This window comes from Sinocyclocheilus rhinocerous, unplaced genomic scaffold, assembly GCF_001515625.1.
Source record: "Sinocyclocheilus rhinocerous isolate Xijiao unplaced genomic scaffold, SAMN03320098_v1.1 scaffold1276, whole genome shotgun sequence".
NCBI lineage: Eukaryota > Metazoa > Chordata > Actinopteri > Cypriniformes > Cyprinidae > Sinocyclocheilus > Sinocyclocheilus rhinocerous.
The window spans coordinates 40,254-46,384 of record NW_015630032.1 but is presented as its reverse complement, the minus strand read 5'-3'; the positions used below and the strand labels follow the sequence as shown (position 1 = coordinate 46,384).

The window sequence follows — 6,131 nt, the reverse complement described above, 5'->3', positions numbered from 1 at the left end:
AGTGCTGCAACCCCTTTAAGAACATTACTGTCGACCTGTGATCCAGTTTCATGTATTATGCACAATGTTAAGGAAACGGAGAAAGCACATTTGATTACCTGGAAAGAATGTTTTAACACTTTGAATATTTTTGAAATGCATTTAAAACGATCAAAATTGAATAATGGAATTTATTTGGGTATATTAAGAAATTTAAATGGACTTTGCTCCTAATTTGGCCTGGATATTTCTTAGTGTAAATTTAATTGTGATGGCATACACCTTAAAACAGAAATATTAGAATTTGGTGGAAAATACGAACACAAATACCTCTAGGTCCAAGATGGAAATATCCATTGAGCACAGGTTTATTGCTGTATTAATTAAAACTATAAACAGAATCAGCATATCTCAGTTGAAACTGTGAATTATTTTGGTTAATGTCAACAGTATCATGTATTTTCATGTTGTTACGACACTTTAAAAATATGTTTGAAAGCAGCAGAAAATAATGCATAAAATAAAACCTTTCTCTCCCATGTCCTGCATCTATAAACAGAATCAGCATATCTCAGTTGAAACTGTGAATTATTTTGGTTAATGTCAACAGTATCATGTATTTTCATGTTGTTACTACACTTTAAAAACATGTTTGAAAGCAGCAGAAAATAATGCATAAAATAAAACCTTTCTCTCCCATGTCCTGCATTCTAAAAGAAGCGATGTCTTTACAATAGTGTGTGTACTTCAGTGCTCATGGCAATATAAAACTGAAGTAGAATGACAAGCACAATGACATGAGCTCAGTACTTTATCAAACATACAGTATCTAACCATGTGTCTTTTCAATTTTAGGGCCAAACAGCATTGAAATTGTCTTAGTCGTGTCAGCTGTAAACTGTTCAATTTGAAATGGTAAATAAAGTTTATTTTAAAGATCAGATTGTGGTTTGTGTTTTATCGCTGTGGGTTTTTTCCTATGTGCATTGAACAGTTTAAATGTCTGACAGTGACAGTGAAGAGCAGCATACAGTGATTCTCACAGAGAACTGAGCAGTCGGTCAGACTGAGGAAGACATAGATGTCTGCTCCCCCTCTGTCCCCTGCTGGCTGTTCTCTGCACTGCAGGAGGAACGGGCTGGAAACAGACTAGGTCACTATTTTTAGTCACCTCCATCTTTAGGAATAAGTCTTTCACAGAACCGGATGCTTTGACTGAGGCTGCTGGAACTAGTCTGAAGGTTGAAGCCCTTAGTGAATTTGCTCTGTACTTGCACTCTTTGTCCCCTTGTTCCAAAGCAGACATAGGGATCGTGGATTGAGCACTTGAGGAGCTCATTAGTGGCGGATCACTCCTGATGTGGTTTAGGTCTCTGGGTGGACAAGGTTTCAAATAGGAAACTGTTGAGTTTAATGGTTTCGGTCCTTCCAAATCATTTGCAGAGAGAGCAGGTTTGCATGTCTCCCTATAAAATAAAAAATATATATATATAGCCTAGACATACATTTTTAAATGTACACACACACACACATTCCAAAAGTGCATTGGATCAGCTACATGACTTTGCATTTTTCTCAAGACAGATACAAAGACTTATTCTAGAAAGCTGATCTGACCTTATGTGGATGTGTGGGTTTCTGGTACTCTGATTATTTGTGTTGTTGGTTATTAAACTCTGTTCGTTCAGTTCCCTCTGAATGAGTCTCCGTTCTTCTTTGAGCTCTGAAAGCCAAAAGAGAAAACAAGAAATCAGTGATAGGTAGTCTGCTTCACCACAAACCTTTTTGCAATCACCTTGGGAAAAAATTTAATTCCTTTAAAAAAGAAAGAGAGAATTCTGCTTTGTTACTTTCAGTGAAAAGCATTCTGGTCTGAGCAGATTGACCTTTGTAGATTGAAGATTGTAATCTTGCTTACTGACAAATTGTGCTTATGAGTGGTTGGAAAATCATTTTTCTTTGAGACGGCAGAATTACTGATTTATCTTGTTTACTTGAGTTCTTGTCTATACAATCAAAAGAAACTGCACATCACACATGGGCTAACAGTTTTTCATCAGCCAAAAGGAGTTAAACAGGAAAAAGTGCTTCAGTGGTGAACCACTAGATGGTGGTGATACACAATTCAAAAGGCCACTTCACATCTGGAGAATTGTAAAGGGTTATAACAAGATGATTTAATGGTCATTATGATGTAATGTTTATTAGGAAAAATGATGCAGTAGGACGGCTCAACAAAAGAGACTGCAGGGCATAGTTGAGTATGCAGTCTTGTTTTAGCTCAGTCTGTCAGTAGGCTTTTGTCTAAAACAGAATTGCATGAAAACTCAAGATTAATAAACACATACCTGCTACACTAGGTTCTGGAGATACAGGTTCTGTCTGAGCACTGGCTCTCTCAGTCTCAAGGTTTTCCTGTGATAAAACACATCAAAACAAGTCAAAGGATTTCTACTCCCACCATGATACTTTCATTTTCTCCACTAAGTTTTAAGGCAGAGTTTGCTGGTTTAAAGTCTCCCAGCCTGGCCATGCTGGTGTTTAGCTGAGTCTTCTAAAACCAGTCAACAGACCACCCTGTGAGAGCAGCAAATCAGCAAACCATCTTAGGATGGTTGGTTTATTTTAAGATTTCCTTGCTACAGTGTAATTACACATTTATGTACTGAGTATTAAATACATGTACTTACTATATGGTACTATACTTAATATAATCTATTGTTATTATAATAGTAAGTACATGTAACGTGAAACAAGGACACCTTAAAATACAGTGTTACCTTTTTTTTTTTGTGCACAAAACACAAAATGTAAGTTTTTGTTGTTGTTTTAAATAAATTAAAATTTTTATGCAGCAAGGACACATTAAATTGATCAAAAGTGACAGTAAAGACTTTCTATTTATCAAAGAATCCTGAAAACATGTATCATGGATTCCAAAAATACTAAGCAGCACAACTATTTACAACATTGATAATAACAACAAAATTATATTTTTTTCTTGAGCACCAAATCAGCATATTAGAATGATTTCTGAAGGATCATGTGACACTGAAGACTGGAGTAATGATGATGAAAATTCAGCTTTGCATCACAGGAATAAATTACATTCTAAAATATATCAAAATAGAAAATATTTAAAAGTGAAATAATATTTCACAATATTACTTTTTACTGTATTTTTAATGAAATAAATGCAGCTTCTATGAGCAAAAGAGACTTCTTTTGAAAAAAGTAGAAAATCTTAGTGACTGAAGTTATCTTAGTCACAAAAAGTTTCTGTGAATTTTGATGCTTTTTTATAAAAATATAACCTGTTTATTATTATGACTGACAATTCAATCAAAATTCATTAGAATATATGGCCAAATTGCTTTACAGATTCAAAAAAAAAAGATGAATGAAACTCAGAATGGAAAAAGTGACAGATTTAGTCCGGCTTTGTCTTTCAAGCGTCATTATAATTGTGTGGTTGAAGCAGATCCAGAGCTCACACTGCACTAAATGATTCCACAGCACTGCTCCACTGAGACTGAGCTCTTAAAACTGAACTCCAAACCACATGCTTTCGCTGCAAAGCCATGGATCTCCATTAGCCCACATGTTATATGGCAGGGAGTACTATTATTACACCAATATGCCTGCTGCCTCGGTTTATTTGCTCTGAGTTACTGCTATATCATGTAGAGTCATGCTTACTGTACAGCACATGCATTATACTCTCATCCTTTTAAATGAAACAAAAACAAACAGAGCCCCGCTCTCTGAGGAGAGTGCCCTCACTGCCAGCGTACGGGAGGCTATTCATTTTAGCCCTGCGGTCTGTGGGCAGTGGGAGAAACCCCAGAATCCAGCTGGAAAAGAAATACCACAGCCACAGTTATGAGGCCGGTCACTGAAATCTAAGAGCAGAGGGAGGCAGGATGCCCACTGACACACTCCCTCCACACTCAGTATGACCAAGAGTCAGATGAGTGGATGTCTGTGGGACAGGGCTATTATCGCTAGGGGCGTAGTTTGTATTAATTAATTATTTGAATCGCGCCTTCTGCGCTTTTATAAGCGATAACTTTACTTACGAACCAAACGGGGCAGTTCATAAACCTTATGAATGAGCATGACCCAGGACTCTACTAAAACAGTTCACACTTCAACTCCTGCAATGTTCAGACCAAAACTACCCCCTTGATTATCGCTAACTAAAACTAAAAAAAAAAAAAAAAAATTACTTGAAATCAACACAAATGGTAACACTTTAGAATTGGGACCAATTCTCACTATTTGCTTATTAGCATTAAGATAATATTAAGATATTGGCTGTTTATTATATATATATATATATAATTATATAAAAATAAATTCAAACCTTTAGTTTATATAAATAAAATTATATAAAATTTTATTTATATAAACTAAATATCTAAATATAGATAATAAATATCTATTTATTATCTATAGATAAAAATAGATAATAAATACATTATAACTTCATAAAATATTGTGAACTAATTAATTGACTATTTCATTAATTTCAAATGAACTAATTTTGTAGCCATTTAAATTCAAGCATTTAAGCTTAGGACTTCAGATGAAAAGCTTTTTAAGATCAAGAGAAACTAGTTCAGTCAAGTGTGTCCAAACATTTGACTGGTAGCATATGTATGAGCTTACAAACAAGCTTAAATTCAAAATGTAGACGGTGATTTGGAACCAGTAGTAGGTAATATAATCCTAGATGAAGGTGTGTGTGAGCATGAGCAGACTTGGAAAGAGGCAAAAAGCAAGGACGATGAGGCAGTCCAACACTCTATTCTCACAACAGCATGTTTGCACAAGAAGGAGCGTGTCTGGTCTGCATCCACAGTCAGCATGAGCACATGTTGAGCAAAGAAGGGAGAATTCTGCCCTGAGGAATGTGTGTTCCACAATATTAACTTCACTGCACAATAGGATCAAACTGCAAACGGACAATCTTGCTGGCTAAAAAGTCATTACATTATGTACATGGCCTCGGGTGTAAACAAATGATTCCAATATTGTCTGCTTGATAAAAAGTAATTGCATTTGTTGTATGCATGGAATTAGGTCTGACATTTTACTGTGTTGTTCATAGTTTTCATAATAAGCTCAAAGCAATCCTCAGTTATAATAGCATTTACTCGCACTCTGGGTGACTTCCATTTCTGTGCTCTACTCACTCCAAAGGGCAGAGCACTTGAAGTGAGCTTTCTGAAGGGTGCAGTGCATATACACTACCAGTCAATCATTTTTGAACAGTAAGGTTTTTAATGTTTTTAAAGAAGTCTCTTATGCCCACCAAGCCTGCATTTATTTGATCCAAAGTACAGCAAAAACAGTCAAATTTTAAAATATTTGTACTATTTCAAAGAATTGTTTTCTATTTGAATATATTTTAAAGTGTAATTTATTCCTGTGATTTCAAAGCTGAATTTTCAGCATCATTACTCCAGTCACGTGATCTTTCAGAAATCATTCTAATATTCTGATTTGCTGCTCAACAAAACATTTATTATTATGATGTTGAAAACAGTTGAGTGGATTTTTTTTCAGGTGTCTTTGATGAATAGAAAGAAAGTTCAGAAAAACAGCATTTATCTGAAATAAAAAATCTTATGTAACATTAAAAATGTCTTTATCATCACTTTTGATCAATTTAAAGAATCTTTGCTAAATAAAAGTATTAATTTCTTTAATTTCTCCAAGCTTTTGAATGGTATAGTGTATAATGTTATAAAAGCTTTTTACTTCAGATAAATGCTGATCTTTGGATATTTCTATTCATCAAAGAATTCTGAAAAAATGTACTTAACTGTTTTAAATATTGATAATAATAATAAATAAATAATAATGTTTTTACTTACGAACCAAACGGGGCAGTTCATAAACCTTATGAATGAGCATGACCCAGGACTCTACTAAAACAGTTCACACTTCAACTCCTGCAATGTTCAGACCAAAACTACCCCCTTGATTATCGCTAACTAAAACTAAAAAAAAAAAAAAAAAATTACTTGAAATCAACACAAATGGTAACACTTTAGAATTGGGACCAATTCTCACTATTTGCTTATTAGCATTAAGATAATATTAAGATATTGGCTGTTTATTAGTACTTATAAAGCACATATTCT

General features: G+C 34.4%; 1 pseudogene; it reads right to left on the bottom strand.

The window, feature by feature from the left end:
* Positions 1–910: 910 nt before the first annotated feature.
* The window catches only part of LOC107739828 (coiled-coil domain-containing protein 24-like), an 11,836-nt pseudogene continuing 6,615 nt past the window's right edge, over positions 911–6,131 (bottom strand).